Consider the following 20,968-nt stretch of genomic DNA (forward strand, 5'->3'; position numbering starts at 1 on the left):
ACTTGATGATCATGAATTTCTCGCTACACAACTCTCAAAAAACACACCATGAATAAACACTCATTTTCAAACACAAAAATAAAACTAAAATGTTAATAAGCTTGAGTTGCAATCATTACCATGTTTGTGATATCAAAATTAAGTTGTTGTGGTGTTGAGTTTGAAAATGAAGCAAAAGGGTGGCTATGGTTGAAACTTAATGGAAGAGGCTGAATTGTGAGTGTAGAAAAAAGAAGGATTAAGAGAAAATGAAAAGAGAAGAAAGTTGTGTGTGGTTGTTTGAGAAAGGATGATTGTATGAGTTTTGGTTTAGGTTTAAAGAGAGAGGTTAAGTGATTTTGATAGAATTTCTAGAGGCTGCTAACTTGTGAAGATGAGGGGGAATAATATTCTATTTATAGGGAAAACATGTGGGTTGATGTGTGTAAGAATTAGATTTACTTTGTGTAAAATTAATAAAAGTTATTGTTGTTGTTCGTGCAGGTGTAACAGGTTACCAGGATTTGGGTAACCGATTACCCATGCCAAACTTAACGTTGGAAGTCAGCTGAAAGCAGGTGTAACCGATTACTTGGATTTGGGTAACCGGTTACACATGCAGAAATTTGTCTTAGAGGCTTGTTTAAGAGAAGGTGTAACCGGTTACCATAATTTGGATAACTGGTTACCAGAACCCAAAGTTGGAATTTTGTTATGTTATATATTTTTTTTTTCTTTAAAGTGCCATCAAGAAAACCCTAGTTTTTCCTCGGGTATAACCACCACGCCTTGAGTCCGTGTAATATGTCTTTCGTTATGAATGTTAGTGCAAATATGGTGATAAAATGATGAATGTATGCATGTGTAGTAGAGTCATGGACCAGATGAAAGTTGTACAGGATAAGGTAAATTTTGGAGTATGACAAATATCTAATAGCCACAAAAGCTAACAAATAATTGATATGGCTTCAGGGATTACTAGTAGTGTGAGGTTTCAGATAGGAGAATGGTGTTTTGTATAGTGATAGTTAAAGATGAATACATCTAAAAACTAATTTTGTATTTCATTCAAGAACAAGACACATTAGTCTTTGTTTTCACTTCTTCAAATCATTTCTTGATGATGAGACGCTAACATTGGACAAGATTTAAGGAAGTGAGAATTCAACCGACATGTTAACAATTATGGTAAGTATTGAGAAGTTGAAGTTATGCTCAACTTCAATTGACCAACTAGAATATCAACATGAGAAAAATATATAATCGATGTGTGAAAATCGAATTGATCTTTAATTGAGAGATTATAGTTCAAGAAAGAAGAAAATAAAGGATAACACAAAAAATAAATAGTAAACAAAATTAAAAAATGTTCCAAGATTTTTTAGGAGAAATTATATTGTAACTATTTTTTCATTGGCGGTAAAAGTCAATGTTATTTTTCTTTTGAGGTGTAGAAATAACAAAGTTACGACTTCATCCAATAAAATAGAAGAAACATTCTAATGAGAATTTTTTAGAAAAATATTTAATGAAAAATATTTCTGAAAGTATAAATGAGTTGTGAAATTTTGTGAGAGTGAATATTCTTAATCATATATATTTTACTTTTTATTAATTTTATCGTGTCTCCGCATTATTTTTGCTCTTACACATAACAAATTTTTGCGATCATATATATTTGACTTTTTATTAATTTTATCGTGCCTCTGCATTATTTTTGCTCTTCCACATATGAGAAAATTTTGCGTAACAAGTAATATAACTATAAATTAAAAATGAGTAGGAAGATATTTGACTAAAGGGTATGTTTGAAATTCCAAAGCATTTGGATAAGATGATTTAAATCTCTTTTAATATTTAATCATATGTTGTTGGTTTGAATCTAATTCTAAAAATGCAGCAACATTGAAACTTTATTTAAAGATGATTTAATATAATTCAAATAAAAATTCAATGAGATAATTGATTATGATGAATTCTAGAATTTAAACTAGCACAATTTAAGAAATATTGTGCCCTACATTAACTTAATTACATTCAAATGAATCCATACATCATCATGCAAACATTTTCATTTTAGATGTGACAAACAATGTAAAGAAAAGAAATTAATGGTTTTGTGTTGATTTATAGAAATGTTACTCTTTTGACAAATTTCTTTATTGAGAGTCTCAAATAAGCACGTTTGAGTACTATTGAAATCACTTATAATATGGGCCATATAGCAACCTCTTTTGATTGAGGATGGAATTATAGAACTGATAACACAATAACTCTCAAGTATATACGGACATATTTTCTCTTGCTTTCAACGTGTTTTCAAGCTAATTTCAAGAAGAAAAATCATCATTTTGTTACTTGATTACTTTTTTATCTGAAGAAAGATGAAAAGAATTCATGCAATAATGCAACCAGGTGGGACTGTTAGACTAGTAAAAGTTGGGGGTCTTAAAGTCATCATTGCATGAATTTGTAAATGCCCTTGGCATATCTCAATGCAAAATCAACTGTACACAAGTTTATTTTTAAAGACCTTATCAAAAGTGAACTCTAAATAGAAAGTTTTATGTTTGAATATATTAATAAAAAAATAGAGTGAAAAATAAATTTAAAGTTAATTATAAGGAGTTTTTAAATTTTAAATTTCAATATGACTTTGTTTAGAAATGTTCTATTTAATATATTTTGGTAAACATGAGTATCTATGATTTTTTTTAAGCATGTATGTGTGAATTTTATTGAATTTTTTCCAATAGTAGAATTGAGGATCAGAATTTTTAATGTGGAGAACACATCCTTTAAAATATCTTTAGGTAAAATGGTCAAACATGGTAAATGTAATTCGACAATCAATATGCTTTTATATTATTTGCATTTGACACATTTGACTTTCTAACACCAGAGGCAATGAATATGTTACAGAGAGTCCAAAGATTCACAAATAACAATGTTGTGTCTCATAGGACAATGAATATAATTTTTAAGAAGATTGATTTTCCCTTTTTAAAAAGGATAATGACGTTAGGGGTGCCAAAACGGACTTGACCTGTCGGGCATGCTCGTTTTAGCTACACATTTTTGCAGGCCAGACAAAGGTTATAGGTTCATACTCTATAATATATCCATCTTATTTTTTGCATGCTTTTTCAGGCGAGGACATTAACATAAATTTTTATAATTATGATTTTGGCCCACGCACTACCCTTGTTTTTTTTCGGAGTAAGTCAATGATTTTGGCCCAGGCCCAAAAAAATGCTTGTTCCATTCCATCCCATTTTTTGAAAACTTTTACGGGACAGGTCTAAACGAAGCGGACAAGCCATTTTATCACCCCTAAACGAAGCGGACAAGCCGTTTTACCACCCCTAAATGACATAACTTATTGCCCCGCTTTTCTATCACTTATGTGTAATCTTTTATTTATGATCGTGGAATAAAATTTATTTTATTCAATTATATTTAAATATATCAAAATCAATTATGTTTTTTTCAAATATATTATTAATTCTTCAAAAATAAAATAAAAAAGTATTTGTTGGTCCTTTTGGGATTGACTGAATAATGCTAAACACCGTGGAGTTTGTTCAAGCTGGTTCGGGTGCATAAGGGACACATGTTGGACACGATGTTCCAACATGCGAGCTGCAACATCTAGTCTCTGTTAATAGACAAATGGTATTGCAGCTTGGTTATGTATTTCTCTATCCAAGATTCTCTCTACCATATAAGATCTACAAGTTATGGAGATGAGTTAATTTGGATGTACTTGTGCAACGTGTGGAACACGATATTCCAGCATGTGCAATGCAACACTAGGCCACAAGGATTGTTGTTTGGTGATATTTTTCTGATTGGTTTTCAATCAGATTTACTGCATATTTTTTAGTAATTAGGATTGATTTGTTTGACAGTTGGTGAAGATCAAATCAAATTTAAATGGAGATTTAAATTTGAATGTAACAAATCATATCTTTTGGAGAGTTTTATAGAGAAATCAATTTCAACAAGATTCTCTATTATTCTTTAGGATTTAAATCATAGATCCATAAGGAAAATCCCTAGAAGATATTTCTATATAAGGAGATTCTATTCTCATTTTTTAGGTGAGAGTTTTGTACACAAGATTAAGTTCTTTGTGTCTAGGGTTTTTGAGTCTTGTATTCCATGCTAATGCCCTCATAAGGATTAACGTTGGATCTTTGTTGTACACCATACTATGTTTTTGTAACTTGGCATAGTTATTGGTTTGTCTTAGTTGAGTTGTAAATTCAACATGTTTGTGTACACGACTCTATGGTTTAGTAACTTTGCATAGTTGTTGGTTTGTCTTAGTTGAGTTATAAATTAAACAATCAATACACTTGTGTATTGAGGTTGATCACTTAGGGTTGGTGATTGAAGAAAGTGAGTGGGTTCTCATATTTAAGGGAAGACCTAATTATAAAGTCACTATGATTATGGAGAGACATAGATATTCATAGGGTTTGAAGGTTCTTATAAGACTAATCGTTCTAACTCAAAGTAGTGAATTTCCTTTCTTGGATAGAGTACCCCTAGACATAGGTGTGGTTTCACTAAACTGAGTTACTAATCTCTTGTGTTATTTTACAACTTTCTGCATTATTTATTATTATTGCATCATAGCTGACAATATCTTCTTATACTATCTTTAAGAGTTAGATAAGTTATCTAAGATCTAGTTCGACATCTTTCCCCTTTGAAATAAAATTTCAATTGGCATCAGAGTAGACACCATGTTCTTTTTGGGTGAGCTCCAGGGAGATATTTTCTGTTCAAATGAACAACATTAAGGATGCAGGGTTTGTCAATAGACCACCCATTTTGGATGGCACTAATTATGACTATTGGAAAGCTAAAATGGATGCCTTTCTCAAATCCATCGACAACAAAACTTGAAAGGTTGTGATTAAAGGGTAGAAATATCCTATGATTACCTCTCAATATGGTTCTACAAGTTTGAAGCCTGAAGCTGAATGGACTGATGTAAAAGATAATGAAGCTCCTGGAAACTCCAAAGCTTTGAATGATATTTTCAATGGTGTTGATAAGAACTTGTTTATATTGATCAACACATGTACTAAAGCCAAAGATGCTTGGGCGACTCTCAAAACTATCCATGAAGGCATATCCAAGGTTAGGACGTCAAAGTTGCAGCTCCCCGCGACAAAGTTTGAGAATCTGAGAATGGAGGAAGATGAGTCTATATATGATTACAATACCAGACTTAGAGACATTGCCAATAATTCTCTTGCCTTAGGAGATAAGATGTCAGAAGAGAAGCTGGTCAGAAAAATCCTCAGATCTTTGCCTAAAAAGTTTGACATGAAGGTAACAACTATAGAAGAAGCCAAACACTTGACCACATTATAGGTTTATGAACTAATTGGATCTCTTCAAACATTTGAAGTATCTATAAATGGAAGATCGGAAAATTAAAACAAAGGTGTAGATTTTGTATCCAAGTCTCAAGAGAGTAAAGATCATGATGAAAGGAATATTGAAAAAGGCCTATCAAAAGATATAACTTATATAGGAAGAAAGTTCAACAATTGTTTAAGAAGACCGGTTAGATATTGGAGTACAAATATGCAAGGCAAAGGTCAGCCACATGTTGTCCCCAACACAAGAACAAAAAGGAAGACTATTCTCAAGGAAAAGGACCAAAATGTTTTGAATGTGAAGGCTTTGGTCACACCAAAGATAAACGCCCAACGTTTTTAAAGAAACATAAAAAGGGATTGACTATTTCTTGGTCTGAGTTTGATCATGAGAGTGAATGAGAAACTTCCAATAAGGTTATGGGTTTCATTGGAAAGTAGGAGTATGAAGAATACTCTAGTGATCAAGACATCTTTACGAGGCAAATCTTCACCTCCGTCGAACTCATATTCACGCTCTGGAGGCAAATCGCATATATCTTTAGGAAAACATTAGGAATCACACACCAATTGCATATCACTAGCCGTCACATTTATCCTCACTCTTCGAGAAGAAAATCTCAACAATACCTTATCGTTCTCCCTCAAAGACATCCACACTGGACCAGCTGACAGGAATCTCAAATATACATCCTCTTTGGATTCAAGAAACTACATTAACTTATCAAAATAATTGGTAAACACTTGTTTTAACTCCAACCAATTCATTCCAAGAATAACCTCAAAATTGTTCAAACGAAAGAAAAAATGTACACATCCTTAGGAAACATGTCAGTATACTCAACACACCATTGGCTTATCTCTAGCCAAAACATCGCCTTCCCCCTCACAAGGAATCGAACAACGAGACCAACTGACCTTCTTCCCTCAAGGATCACACAATTTTGCTAACTAGCACTATCCTCGAATACGACCTCACTTCAGATTCAGGAAAATCACAACATTCTCAAAATAGTTGAACTAGCCAACACAACACTCTTGCATGCAACAACATGATGTCCAAGCTCTTTACAGTTGGAAAATCTAAGAGAGGCAAAAACTTATCCCCCACTTGTTTCATTCCCAACCTGCAAATGCAAAACAAAACAAGCATCGACAGTGTTTTCACACACATGTGGCATACCAGGGAACAAACATAAATAAACAACCTGGCCGGACGGACCGACTTGCTATGATACCACTATGTAACACCCTAAAAACCTGCGCGTAATTATCAAAGAATTTAATTAACAAAATACAATCACATAGGGTGTCACTCACAACAATCATAGCCTACTCCGTACACACAAGTTAAACAAAACATTTTACTGCATACATTTGCACTTAGGATGTTTACACGACATCCAACTCATCTAAACATCTTCGTAGCAGAATCATAATAAAAAACATACCAATTTAAAATCTCATAATAGTTTTCATAACAAAATTAAAAGCACTGACTCATGAGTCTTCTCCAAGTGCTATCACATTAAAACATAAAACAAATACGAGAGCATGCATTGTCTCTCCGAAAATTTCAATGCAAAATAAATATTTCGCTCCCCAGTGTTACATATAAGAGCATAACCAAAGGTAACAAGAATAAACTAAAAGAAATAGCTCTAAGTGCTAACTCCCACTTACATCAGTGTTTTTATTCTTAAGTATATGCACGATACCCATGTAAAAGCAACATTCAAATAGAAGAGGTGAGAATTCATTTCAATAATAACAACATAGAATGTAAAATAGAGTAAAACATCTACACAATCATGAATAATAACATATCACATTCTAACGCCCAAATTATCATCAGCATCACAAACAACAACACCATCATCACACATAGTCATATTTCACGCATATAATTCATTCATGTTATGCGACTCATGACAATGACAATGACTCATATGCATGTGATATCAATTAAATATTTTGTTCTTCTTACGAACCCGATTCCCCCTTCGAAATCCCACACTTCCCCTTCGAAGTTCCAGATAAGTTTAACATTCCCCTTCGAATTTAAACTTATCTACACCAACTCAACAACTTATGAGTGCATGGCAAAAATGAAACTAACACACTTGCCAGTATTCATGTTGTGATCCATAATCGATCACACAACTACAACCATGCACAACATAATCCACCCTTCTAAATTATCACAATCAAAAGTGAACAAATGATTTAAATGATTCACCATGTCACAACAATTTACCGATACGAACTTCGTTATGATTCATTCTAACACACGCAAATATTATAATATATCTGGTCCATCATTTATCACTCAATACACTTATCTAATATGTAGCTCACCCTTCTAGACACCCACTAATGTTATTAACACGCATACCAATCATTCTTTACATAGCGACTAAATTACATATACAAAATTCATTCATATCCATCATATTTTTACACTTTCTTCCTCCTACTTTAACTCTCTGTTAAATCCATTAAAATAATTTTTCCCCTGAATTAAAATTATATCCCTTCATTTTAGCTACCCAATGCTTTGAACTTCATCCCAAAATGATTTACAAGTTAAAAGTTATTATTAAAATCATGTAAGAAGGCGTTACCAAAAAGTTGTTGTTTTCCTAAAATTTACAAGACAGTTTTCATCTTCTCCAACTACAAAACGGTCATGAAATAATCAGCAAAAACATTTAACCCCTGAAACAAAGTTATTTCCCTTTGTTTTCAGATATTCAACGCTTGAAACTTCGCCCAAAAATGATTTACGAGTTGATACTTATGATCAAAATAATGCACAAAGGCGTTACCAAAAAGTTTATATTTTTCTGAAATTTCCATCACAATTTTCATCTTCTCCAACCCCAAAAACATCCATGAAATCATCACCAAAAATATTTTATGTTTTTAAATTCAGTCATGAATATACCTATATCGATTACTACTTATATTCATATAATAACGAATCTATATACTATATCAATCCCTAAAAACTTCAAACATCATCAATGATGAACATACATGAACACTTTAGAAAATAAATTTCATTCAAAAAATATCAACATTCATCATCAATCCAGAAATAATTAAACATTTCTCTACCCTTCAATTCATATCCCTATTATTGAACCAAATTCACACCCTTACCTTGTAATTCCAGAAAAATTCTAGCTTTCGGCTATGACTTCACTTCCCTAGAGTTCTCCTTAGATTTTCCTTACTTTTCTCTTCTCCTGCCTCTTTTTCTCCAATTCCAAAAGTTTCACTTCATTATCTCCTCATAAATCAAAAACCTAATTTCTATCTTTCTAATATTCCACTAAGGCCCAACTTATTACTAACGAATATTATTTATTTTAATTTTCCATAATTCGCAGTTTCCACCCCAAACTCATTATTTCCTTTTATTTTATTATTTCATTTAAACAATAACACTAAAATATTATTTAATCAATTAAATAATTTTAAATAAATCTAGAACCTCTAATTACTCTCTGTACTCTCTACCTAAGGGTCACCCACCCTTGTTGCCCTAACACATCTCAATTATCAAACAAATAATAATTAGGTATACATATAAAATTCCAATTAGTTAATATAAATAATTTCTAGAAAAATAGGATGTTAAACATCCGTTATACAACCAACAAACAAATGCTTAAGTCTTTCATGCGCTATCATACAAGCAAGATTAACTACTAGAATGTGACCGTTAACATTGTCTACTAAAAAATAATTAACACACACTCTGTTTCATTTTCGGAACTAGGAGTTCTGACTTCCTTATTACACGCTGAGGATGCGTAGGCACAAGGGTTTGAATCCTTGGGGAGCACACTAATTTAAATCTCATTTTCTCTCCATTAACCAATAACAAGTAATCTACAGATACACCATCCATACACAAAATAACAATCAAAGTGGTTCCCATTGAGTACAATGAATGTGAGGGGTGCTAATACCTTCCCCTTGCATAACCGACCTCTGAGTCCGCTCTTGGTTGCAAAGACCATTCTTTTGGGGTTTTATCGATATTTTTTTGCAGTGCGACAATATGTTTTTTCAAATGGTTAATGTCGTTGAAAGGACATTTGAAAATCATTTTCTTCAAAAGGAAATATCAGTTACATCCCAATTGTCTATATGAGAGAAATAAAATTAGGTCTTCACGTGATCAAAAGAAGACAAACTAGCCACAGAGTCTGACAATGACCTATTAGAATCACCTTGATCTTTGCGCTTTGACTGGCTTCAGATTTATACCTTTAAAAGCAGACTTCTTCAAAGTCTGGTCTTCAGAGGCTGACTGCTTCAGACTTTGTTCTTTAGACGTTGACCTCTTCAGAGTCTAATCTTCAGAAGTAGACTTCGGATTCTTCAAATTATGGTCTTTAAGCTTCTCTTTAGATGTTAACTATTATAACCAATACTTATATAATTCTTGAATTTTTATTCTACGATCATGCACACTTGAACAAATTTTAGTATACCCCAAAAAAATTTAAATAATTTGTTATCATAAAAGCCTAAAGGATATGGTACAAACAAATTTTGTCCCAACAATCACCCCATTTTTTATGATGACAAACACAAGTATTTGAGAATAATGGTTCTTAATTTAAATAACAAGTTGACTTTAAGTTACTAGGTTTGTAAGCTCCCCCTGAGTCTAATAGTCCATAGGGTGAGGTTTGTAAGCTCCCCCTAAGTTCTATCCAAGTTAATTAAATTTAAACAATAAAGCACAATTAATAATTCTAATCAGATGCTTAAATACTTATCTTACCCCCATTTTTGTCATCAACAAAAAGAGACATAAAGAATATGGAAAATAAGAAAAGATAATGAAGAAAACAAGTTATAAACTCAAAACAAAATAGTCAAAATCACAATAATCTTTAAAAAAATCCACAGATTTAAATGTTTGGGATTTGATCAAATCTTGATAAAAACAAATCAAAAGCATATCTCTAGTTCCCCTTTGTCATCAAAGAATATAAATAATTGGAAGACATAATCTTTCTAATTTTTTTAGAAATGTAGTTGCTATTTGTCTATAATGGTTGTGAATAACACTCTAATTCTCGAGATGGTCAAACCTTGTTCTGATAACTGAGCATTCAAAGTTGTGAGAGATATGCTTGATAGAGAAACAATAACAGTCAAATCTAGGGAGATGTGCTTGAAGACCAAGAACATCTTTCTCTCTTATGTACATTTGTGCACAATAAACAAACCTAATTTTTGCTTTATTCCAAAATCTCTTATATAAGCAAGTGTAAGACCCCAATTTTGACCCTAAGATCCCTCATGTTATTCTCATCATATGCATTAGCATTGGGATCACACCTTGGTATCCTCCTTGCCCCTTATTCATTGAGTTTTCATTGGGAGAGATCACTAAGCACATTTGATTGTATCATACTTCATTTATCTTTATTTTACTAACCCAAATACCAAAAATATGTCATTGTATAGTTTAACTCTTTTGTAGGTAGTGCACATGCTCACTTATGATCTATCAAGCTCACATCTAGGGTTTAAGACCCTCATTGCAAGGAGCTCAATAAATAAGAGGTTTAATATGGATCTAAGTATCATATATGAATCCCCATGATCTTTACATGTTATTTTGATCAAGAAATCATCAAGAGTTTGGAGTTGATTTGCCTTGGAAACCCTAATTCATCTAGATATCTTGTATGACTTCTTCAGGAAATTTCTTTAACAATTGATCAAATATTTCAAGGTATACTTCATATTACATCATCTTATGCATATATTATCCTCCATGATCCCCAAAAGTCAAGAGAATATCAAGCTAGTAAGATGGTTCATGGTGGTTGACCAGAGAAAGTCAACTCATCAAAATTGGGGTTCCCTAGATCTTATCTCCTACAATATTAGTCATATGTAAATTATTCCAAGAGCAACATTACTCAATATGACATTCCAAACAACTTTCATGTTGCAGTCAAGAGCTAGTTTTGCATGGAAAGTCATTTCTTATGGTGAAAGATTATAGGTCATTTTGTCTAAACCCTAATTTGGAGGTCAACTTCCCAAGACCATAACTTGCTCAATTTTTATGAGATGAAAACTATTCAAGTTGAACAATCAAATCCAATATGTCTACTTCAACTTTTATGTTTGGAGGAAGAGCAAATTCAACTTTTAAATGCATGTGATATGAGGAGACATTATAGGTCATTTTTGCCAATACCATTGAACAAGTGATTCTCCTCAACTTCTAAAATGCATAACTCCTTCATGGTAAATCCAAATCTGATCAAAGTTATTACAAAATTGAAGGATGTTGAGAGAGCTACAACTTTGATGAAGTATCGTTTCTCATTTGAAGCCCATAGAAAAAGTTACTCAAGGTGGAAGAAGTGAACATATGGCTTGGTACTTAATTTTTTTTTTGATATGTTTGATTTTCCAAACTTACACCTCAAAACTCATCATCCAAGCTTCAAATGAAAAAGTGTTCGACATGAAAGTTGTTCCTCTTAATCTAACCTTTCCAAAAAGTCCAAATTCATCCCATTTGGACAAAGTATGAGTGAATTGTGCATGGCTTAAAGTTGGATGACCATTTGGCATATTTGAACTTCCACTTTCCATACACAAATGCATGGCTTGTTAACATGACTTCAGCATTGCTTACACATGATTTTGGACCTGAATGCATCATTACATGGGCTTATCACACGCCCATACATCCATGCAAAGCCATTTTGCTATTTTTGTAAGCTTGAAACAAGTGTGCAAATAACAATGCATTGGCTATAAATTGAAGCCCTTTCACTCAGAATTGAGGACCCCTAGCACGCCAGCTTTGAATATCCAACCCTAAACCCTCACATTCAAAGGATAACCTTGAGGATTTTCATTGAAAATCGAGTTTGAATCTCCACTATTTTGAGATTCAAATCTCCAAGAGTCCAGCTTCTTTCTTGATCCATGTCCATTCCATCAAGCATCTAGAGCAAGGCCAAGCACAATTGAGAGCAAGATCATGTCCATCTGAACCTGCAGTGAAGGTAAATTTCTGAATTTTTAATCTCTTCGATTCTCACTCAATTCTCCATAATTCTTGTGGATTTTTGGTTGTCTGAAGTCCTACCAATGTAGGCAACAAGATTGAGTTACTTGAAGGTCAAATCAAAGCAACTCAGATCATGATCCTCAAAATTCAACTCCCTGTATCTTTCAATATACTTGGACTTAGGTAAAATTGAGGCCAGATTCGAGCTCCTGAGAATTTTTACTTCAAATTCATGTCCTCCTTTTTCATTTTGGTGATGATTGAGGGTGGACCAGTACCATGAGGTCCACCGGAGAAGAAGACCGGAGCTCTAGCTCTAGCGGTGCGTTGGCATGTCTCAGACCATAAGATCCATCTATTTTTTTCTAATCTTGAGCGTTGGTTTCAATTACCACTTGTGCAGCGCATTGACTCTAGTCCACCATAGAACGCGCGCTGGGAGCCACTTGATCTGCCACCTTAATTAATGAGGGAGATCAAGTGGTCCACGTATTTTTGCATTTTCTGATTTTTAGTTTAATTGCTTTATTTTCATTAATTCATATTAATTTTAATATTAATCCAAAAAATATGGGACTTTCACCAAAAAAATTCAAATAAATTCCTCTTTCATTTTATGAATTAAAATTATGTTTTGGATTGTTTTTATGCATTTTTTTAATTATTTAAAAATACTTTTAAGTTTCCAAAAATATTGATTTTTTTTCTCCAAGGTCCTTTGACCTTGTTTGACCTATGATAAATCTCATGGCCATTTATTTGATGTTTTGATGAGGTTTTAGGATTTTGACAAACCATAATTTAATTTAATATATTTTTTAATTGATTTTTTAATTGTTTAATTGCAAATAAATTGTGTTGAGCTATTTGTGTTGACTTGTTGAGTTTGACTATTGTTGTTGGGCCTTGGTCATGGTTGATTTGACTTTGTTGATTTAAAATCATTGGATTTAGGGGATTGATGAAATGTACATTTCATCTCCCAAAATGAATGAATGATTTTAATTTGATAAAAGTTCTCCTTTGACCAATTTGTGTTGATTTCATTTCCCCTCCCTCTTCATCTCAATTCCATTCTATCCCCATCCATTTCTTTGACCTATGATATCTCTATATCCTAAGGCTAGTTGATTGCAAAACTAACATAAGTATGGATGAGATTAGGTTCACCCCTTTGCCATTTTCTTTTAAGTGTGGTATGTTTTAGGAGTATGCTTTATAATACTATATCTCTAACATGCTTTAAAACTAAAATTTCTATTGCCTGACCCCAAATAGTTGTGACTTCTACATAAGGCCAATTACGATTGCTTAACATAGCGCTAAATTTTGAACCAAAAGCATAGCATTCTAGTAAGTGAGATTGTAAGTCTCCCTTGTTTCATGGTATTGTGTGGAAACTTGGCCTTTTTTTCTTCCTTTGGAAGATGTCTTGGTTCAAGGATCCATGCTTGTGAATAGTGGGTTGAGTGTTCTCCAAAGAATGACTTAAACAACAAAAAGCAAAAGCAATACTAACTTTTAATCAACTAACCCTTTGACTAACTTTTAATTTCAAGTCATTTACCTTTTGCACTGTAAATTCAAGTCTTTATTCATTTGCCATTATTCATACCATTTAACTTGTTTACTTTAATGCCATTTTCACTTTGCTCACTTGAGCCATATCTTGTGATTATATTGAGATTGTATATACTTGTTTATGTATTTTGTTTGTGTCTGTGACCTTAATGTACATAATAATAACAAAAGCTCTAAAAAGGATTTGTGTGGACTGTTGGATTTGATCTGAGACATTAGACCTAGAGTTAGGCAACATTCCCTTTGCAAAAGGACTTGGCCAATGCCAACTTTTTCTGAAACCAAGTGCTTGTGAAGTGAACTTTCATTTGATGCAAGTTTTGAGATCCCATTTGAGTTCATCTGCCACATGGTCTTATTGGAGCTGCTACTTTAAACTTGTGACTAATGCCTACCTCTGAGCCATTCAAGGAGTATGTCATCTGATACTTGGGAGATTATGAAGAAGATCATGAAATTGCTCAGCGTGGATGTGACTATCTTTATTTGATGCATTGCTCTTCATCTTTCTATTTGTGTACTGATATTGCTTAATTATAAAGTCCAAGGGAAATTTGGGTTTCTATATGACATTCTTGTCTATTGGATTGTATCCCATTCGTCAGATCTTTTCAACTCTTAAGTTTTTTTTCTTAGGATTAGTCTCTTCATCTCCTCCCACTTCTTTAATTTCAAATCTCTCCCCCCTTTCAAAATATTCTTTGCTTGTGATTTCTAAACTTAGACCTTGTTGCAAATTAGAAACTTTGGCCTTATGCCATTGCATTTTCAAACTCTTTTCTTAATCAAACTTGTAAATAAACTTAACTATACTTGACTTAAAATTTAAAAAGACAAAAAGAACTAACACCCATTCATTTTTTAGGCCTTTTATGCCTTTGTTAAACTTAAACTTTTGTTAAAAGCAACTCATTCACTTTGAAATTGTTACCACAAACTATGAGGTTTTGATCCCTTGTTTTATGTTGGTACGTAGGCACAAGTCCAAAGGTCTTGTCGAACACAAAAATATAATTAATGAATTCTTTTCTCATCTCCACACTCTATTTATTGCAAACATTTTTTATACCAAAATACATGTACACACAAAAAAGGGCTCCCTAGGAGTACCTAGGACACTTTGGGTGCTAACACCTTCCCTCTGTGTAACCAACAATCTTACCTGTAATCTCTGGAATTTTATTAGTTTTGATTTGAAAACTTCTTATCTTTGGGTTTTGTTCGTACTTTCCTCTTTTCCCTTGGAAACAATAAAAGCGCGGTGGAGACTCTAGTTTAATTGACATAAAATTTATCCATAGTTTAATGGTCATGGATTTACCGCTACAGAAATTAAGTGGCGACTCAACTGGGGAGTAGCCTCCAATGGGTTTAGCCTAATTTTTGTGTGTATATAATTGTATATTTGGTGTATGTATATTTCTTTGTATGATATAATCTACTTGTTGTGGTTACCTTTTGGAGCTATTGATATCACACAAGTTATTTGTGGTTAGGCATTACTTTATCTGATTTGGGGTCCGAGAAGCTGAGGACCGTAGAACATTTAACCCCTCTTGGCCTATTTAGGATGTAGTGTGGAGACTATTCAGGTGTAGACTTGATAACAATTGTTACGCGATACTACACTCAAACAAGTTTCTCTTGAGAATATTATAGGTTGATGAGTCAGTCATCCTAACCTATAATATTCGATAGATGGAATTAAGACTCTGAGAACTTTTTAGAACATGATCTATAGGTTATTATCCTTACTACACTCCTTTGGGATGGTTCTTAACCTGACTCCGTGCTCGTGACTCACAAGAAAGCCTTGATTCTTGGTTGATCCAATCAAGTCTTGTAAATATCAATGGTACTTGGGTGTGGATAAGGTGAAAACCATAATCCACCAAAATGGATGATTGATCTTGACATGACTTGATTCATCCCTTGACCTTTGTTTGTTTGCCTTGTGTGTGATCCCTTATTTGTGATTGTTGCATTCATGCATTCATGCGCATCATAACATTCACCGTACAAAAATAGCTTCAAGGAACTGAGGTTTTATTTGCAAATATTTTTAGACCATGGATTGTGGACGGAGGGACACTAAGAAGTACAGTTTCAGATGTCCTAACTTGAAAGAGTTAAGGAAGCTATCATCTTTTGTATTAGATCCCTTGGACTTCAAACAAAGTCATGGGAAGCTTCTATTTGTATTGTCTGTTGATGTGGTTGAAGGACTCTTGAGTGTGTTGGTTCAGTTTTATGACCCATTCTATCGTTGCTTCACTTTTCCTGATTATCAGCTTATGCCTACTGTAAGACCCCAATTTTGACCATAATATCCCTAATGTTATCTCATCATATGCATTAGCATTGGGATCACACATTGGCATCCTCCTTACCCCTCATTCATTGGGTTTGTAGTGGGAGAAATCACCAAGAACATTTGATTGTATCATACTTTGTATTTTATCTTAACTAACCAAAATACCAAAAATATGTCTTTGTATAAACTAATTGTCTTGTAGGTAGGGCATGTGCTCACCTTTGATCTATAAAGCTCACATCTAGGGTTTAAGACCCTCAAGGCAAGAAGCTCAAACAAAAATTTGTTTACTATGTCTTTAAGCATCATATATGAATCCAGATTGATCTTCACATGTTATTTTGATCAAGAATGAGTTTGGAGTTGGTTTGCCTTGGAAACCCTAATTCATCTGGGTATCTTGTGTAACTACTTCAACAAGCCTCTTCACCAATTGATAAAATACTTAAAGGGATACTTCAAATTTCATCATCTTATGCATATATTATCCTCCATGAGTCCCAAGAGTCAATAGAATGGAAAACTAGCAAGTTGGTTCATGGTGGTTGACTAGAGGAATTCATCTTATAAAAACTGGGGTTCCCTAGACCCTACCTCCTACAATTTTTGTCATATGAAAATGATTCCAATCGCAAAGTTACTCTAAATGATGTTCCAAACAACTTTCATGTTAAGGTCTAGAGCTAGTTTTGCTTGGAATGTCATTTTTTATGGTGAAAGATTATAGGTCATTTTGTCTAAACCCTAATTTGGAGGTCAACTTTCCAAGGCCATAACTTGCTCATTTTTTATATGATGAAAGATTTCCAAGTTGCACAATCAAATTCAAGATGTCTACTTTAACTTTGAAGTTTGGAGGAAGAGCAAATTCAACTTTTATGTGCATGTGATATGAGGATACATTATAGGTCATTTTGGACCAATGCCATTGAACAAGTGATTTTCCCCAACTTCTAAAATGCATAACGCCTTCATATTAAATCCAAATGAGGTCAAATTCATGACCGTTTTTAAGGACTTTGAAATATATACAACTTTTATGAAAGAACCGTTTTCATTTGAAGCCCACATAAAAAGATAGCCAAGGTGGAATAAGTGAACACATGGCTTGACACTTAGAAACTTTTTTGACATGTTTAATTTTACCAACTTCCACCTCCAAATTAATCATGATCCAAGCTTCAAATGAAAACGTGTTCAACATGAAAGTTGTTCCTCTTGATTTATCCTTTCTAAAAAGTCCAATTTCATCCCATTTGGAAAAGATATGAGTGACCTACACATGGTTTGAACGTTGGATCATCATTTGGCATAAGTGAGCTCGAACCTTTAATACACAATTGCATAGCTTTCTAACATGACTTCAGCATTGTTTGTACTCAATTATGGACCAGAGGGAGTGATTACATGAGCCTATCACACGCCCATACACCCATGCAATGTACATTGTTATTTTTGGTTCTTCATTTCAAGTGTGCAAATATCAATCCATATGGCTATAAGTAGAACCCCTTGCCATCAGAATTAAGGACCCTGTGCGCCAGCTTTGATTCCCAACCTTCAAACCCTCTCATTCAAAGGATAATCTTGAGAATTCCATTGAAAATTGAGTTTGAATCTCCACTGTTTTGAGATTAAAAACTCCAAGAGTTCTGAGCCTTTTGTTCATCCAATTCCACTCCATCAAGTGTCCTAAGCAAGATCAATAGCAAGCAAGAGCAAGATCAATTGAATAAAGACCTGCATTGTAGGTACTTTCCAGAAATTTTCATCTCTTCGATTCTCACTCAATTCTCCATAATTCTTCTTGATCTTTGGTTGTCTGACGTCCTACCAATGTAGGCAACAAGATTGAGTTGCTTTGAGATCAAATCAAAGCAACTCAGACACACCTCAAAATTCAACTGGCTGTATCTTTTAATATACTTGAAGTTAGGAGAAATTGAGGCCAGATTCGAGCTCCTGAGCATTTTTATTTTAAATTCATGTCCTTCTTTTTAATTTTGGTGATGGTTGTGAGTGAACCAGTTCGATGAAGCTCACCAGAGAAGGAGACCGGAGCTTTGGCTCCGACGGTGTGCTGGCACTCACCTGAACCACGGGATCCATTTCAAATGATTTAATCTCATGCCTTGGTTTTGCATACCATCCCTGCAGCGCTTTAACTCGTGTCCACAATGGAATACGCACTAGCAGCCACTTGATCTGCCACCTCAATTAACGAGGGAGATCAAGTGGTCCACGTTTTTTCTATTTTCTGATTTTTCATTTTATTTGGTTTTTTTCATTAATTCACATTAATTTTAATGTTGATCCAAAAAATATGAGAGTTTCACCAAAAAAATTTAAATAAATTCCTCTTTCATTATTATTTTTTGGATCATTATTAATATTTTTTATGATTTAATTGTTTTTGTGAATATTTTTAATTGTTTAAAAATAGTTTTAAGTTTCCAAATTTAATGAAACTTTTTCTCCAAGGTCCTTTGATCTTGTTTGACCTATGATAAATCTCATGACCATTTATTTGGTGTTTTGATGGAGTTTTCGGATTTTGACCAACCATAATTTAATTTAATGCATTCTTTAATTGATTTTAATTGTTTAAATATAAAATAAATTGTGTTGAGCTTTGTAAGACCCCAATTTTGTCCCTAAGATCCCTCATGGCATCATAACATTGCATTTGCAAAGCCTCAAGGATCATGAGCATCTTGGTTCCCTTTGCCTTTGGGTGGGACCTCTTGTGAGTGGTTTGAGATCACCAAGCATGCTTGAATTGTATATTATTGCTTTTCTCATTTTGTTTACTAACCAAAAGCACAAAAATATGTCACTAAAATCTTTTGTTTGTAGCTTGAGCAATCACAAGGTCAAGAGCTTCTATGAGATCATTTGTGCAAAGATATGGTCAAAAGAAGATGAAAGCAAGCATGGTAATGGTTCCCAAAGATCTCATCCATCAAATATGCCTCCCTAGTATCTCAATTTATCATTTTGATCAAAGAAAGTTAAAGGGTTTGAAGTTTGTTTCTCAAGGAAGCCCTAATTCATCTGTGTACCAAGTATGCCTTGCTCAGGAAGCAACCTCAGCCCATGATCAAATACAATAAAGGGAAGTCCTTTAATTCATAATTTCATGCATATTTGAACTTATTTGAGTGTCCTCAATCATCAATTCATCAAGATTTGAGGTATGGACTTGAGAAGTTGATCAGTCAATTCATCTGACTATTTTAAAATGCACTGAGACCTAACTTTCAATGTGTTTGTCAAATGAAGATGACCCCAAGAGAAAAAATGTTATTAAGAACCATATGAACAACTTTCATGTTCATAAAAAATTGATTTGAATCTTGGAAGGTCATCATCCATTTCAAAACATTATAGGTCATTTTGACTGAAACCCTAATTTTGGGTAAACTTCCCAAGGACATAACTCATTCATTTTTTATGATTTTGAGGTGGGATCAAATGAGTTGGAAAGCTTAAGATGTCTAATTCAAATGTTATGTTGAACAAAATTTCAAAATATCAAGAGAAATACATGTGATAATTCAAAACATTATAGGTCACTTTGGACCAAATGCATTGAAAGGCAAAAAAGTCCAACTTCAAGTGCCCATAACTCCTTCATCAAAAAATCCAAATGATGCAAACTTTAAGTCTATTTTGATTGTCTTGAAGAGATACACAACTTTGATGTTGAAGGTTGTTCCATTTGAAGCTTCCATCATCAAAACAGAAGGGCTTGAAGTTGGTTCAATTTGACAAAATTTTCAAAGGCATGTTTTGCACTATGAACTTCATGGCCTATTTTCATAAATTTCCACACTTCAAATGAGTTTTTGCTCAACATAAAATTTGTTCCTTATGTCAAGAACTTTCCAACCATTACCAACATGCCTATGTTTCAATTTTTCAAGTGGCATTTTCGAAGAGGTGAAGTTTTAGGCATATTTGTGCATAACATGTTGAAACTCATTACATAAGCCATTGCATTGCCATCTGCACGTCGAAACCCATTTGATTGATCATCAACAGGCAAATGCAACTGAGTTTGGGCCTTCTACATGATCATGCAAGCCCATGCAAGGAGAATCCACTTGCCATGCACACGAGAATTTTTACTTGCTCAGCTAATTCCATCTATAAATAGACATGTTATGCTTCATATTTCGAGACTCTGAATCAATCTGAAATGCTGCAGAAATCAAAACCTAGCCATACCTAAAGGAACTAGTTCACATTTTCTTCAATTTTTCAGATCTAAAATTCAACTGAATTCGGTTGAATCTTTAGATCTAAAGTTCCTAGACCTTCATCATATGATCCATTGAACTTCTGTTTTGCCAAAAGAACCAAGGAAAGGAGCTCAAATCTACACAATTCAAAGGTTTACTTCAACTGGTGTTTTCTTCGAAACTCCTTATTCCTTGACCTATTGAACTGGATATTGTGTTGTTTGAGGTTCTCTCTATAGAGGCATCATTGATGTGTGTTTAATTTTTGAAATCAAGCAAGTTCATGGTGAACACCATCATGCTTCCATCTCTGATTTCTCCATTTATAGGAATCTAGAGTGGAAGTGAGTGGTACAGGAGTGATGTACATCACTTCCTCTTT

This window comes from Lathyrus oleraceus, chromosome 4, assembly GCF_024323335.1.
Source record: "Lathyrus oleraceus cultivar Zhongwan6 chromosome 4, CAAS_Psat_ZW6_1.0, whole genome shotgun sequence".
Taxonomy (NCBI): domain Eukaryota; kingdom Viridiplantae; phylum Streptophyta; class Magnoliopsida; order Fabales; family Fabaceae; genus Lathyrus; species Lathyrus oleraceus.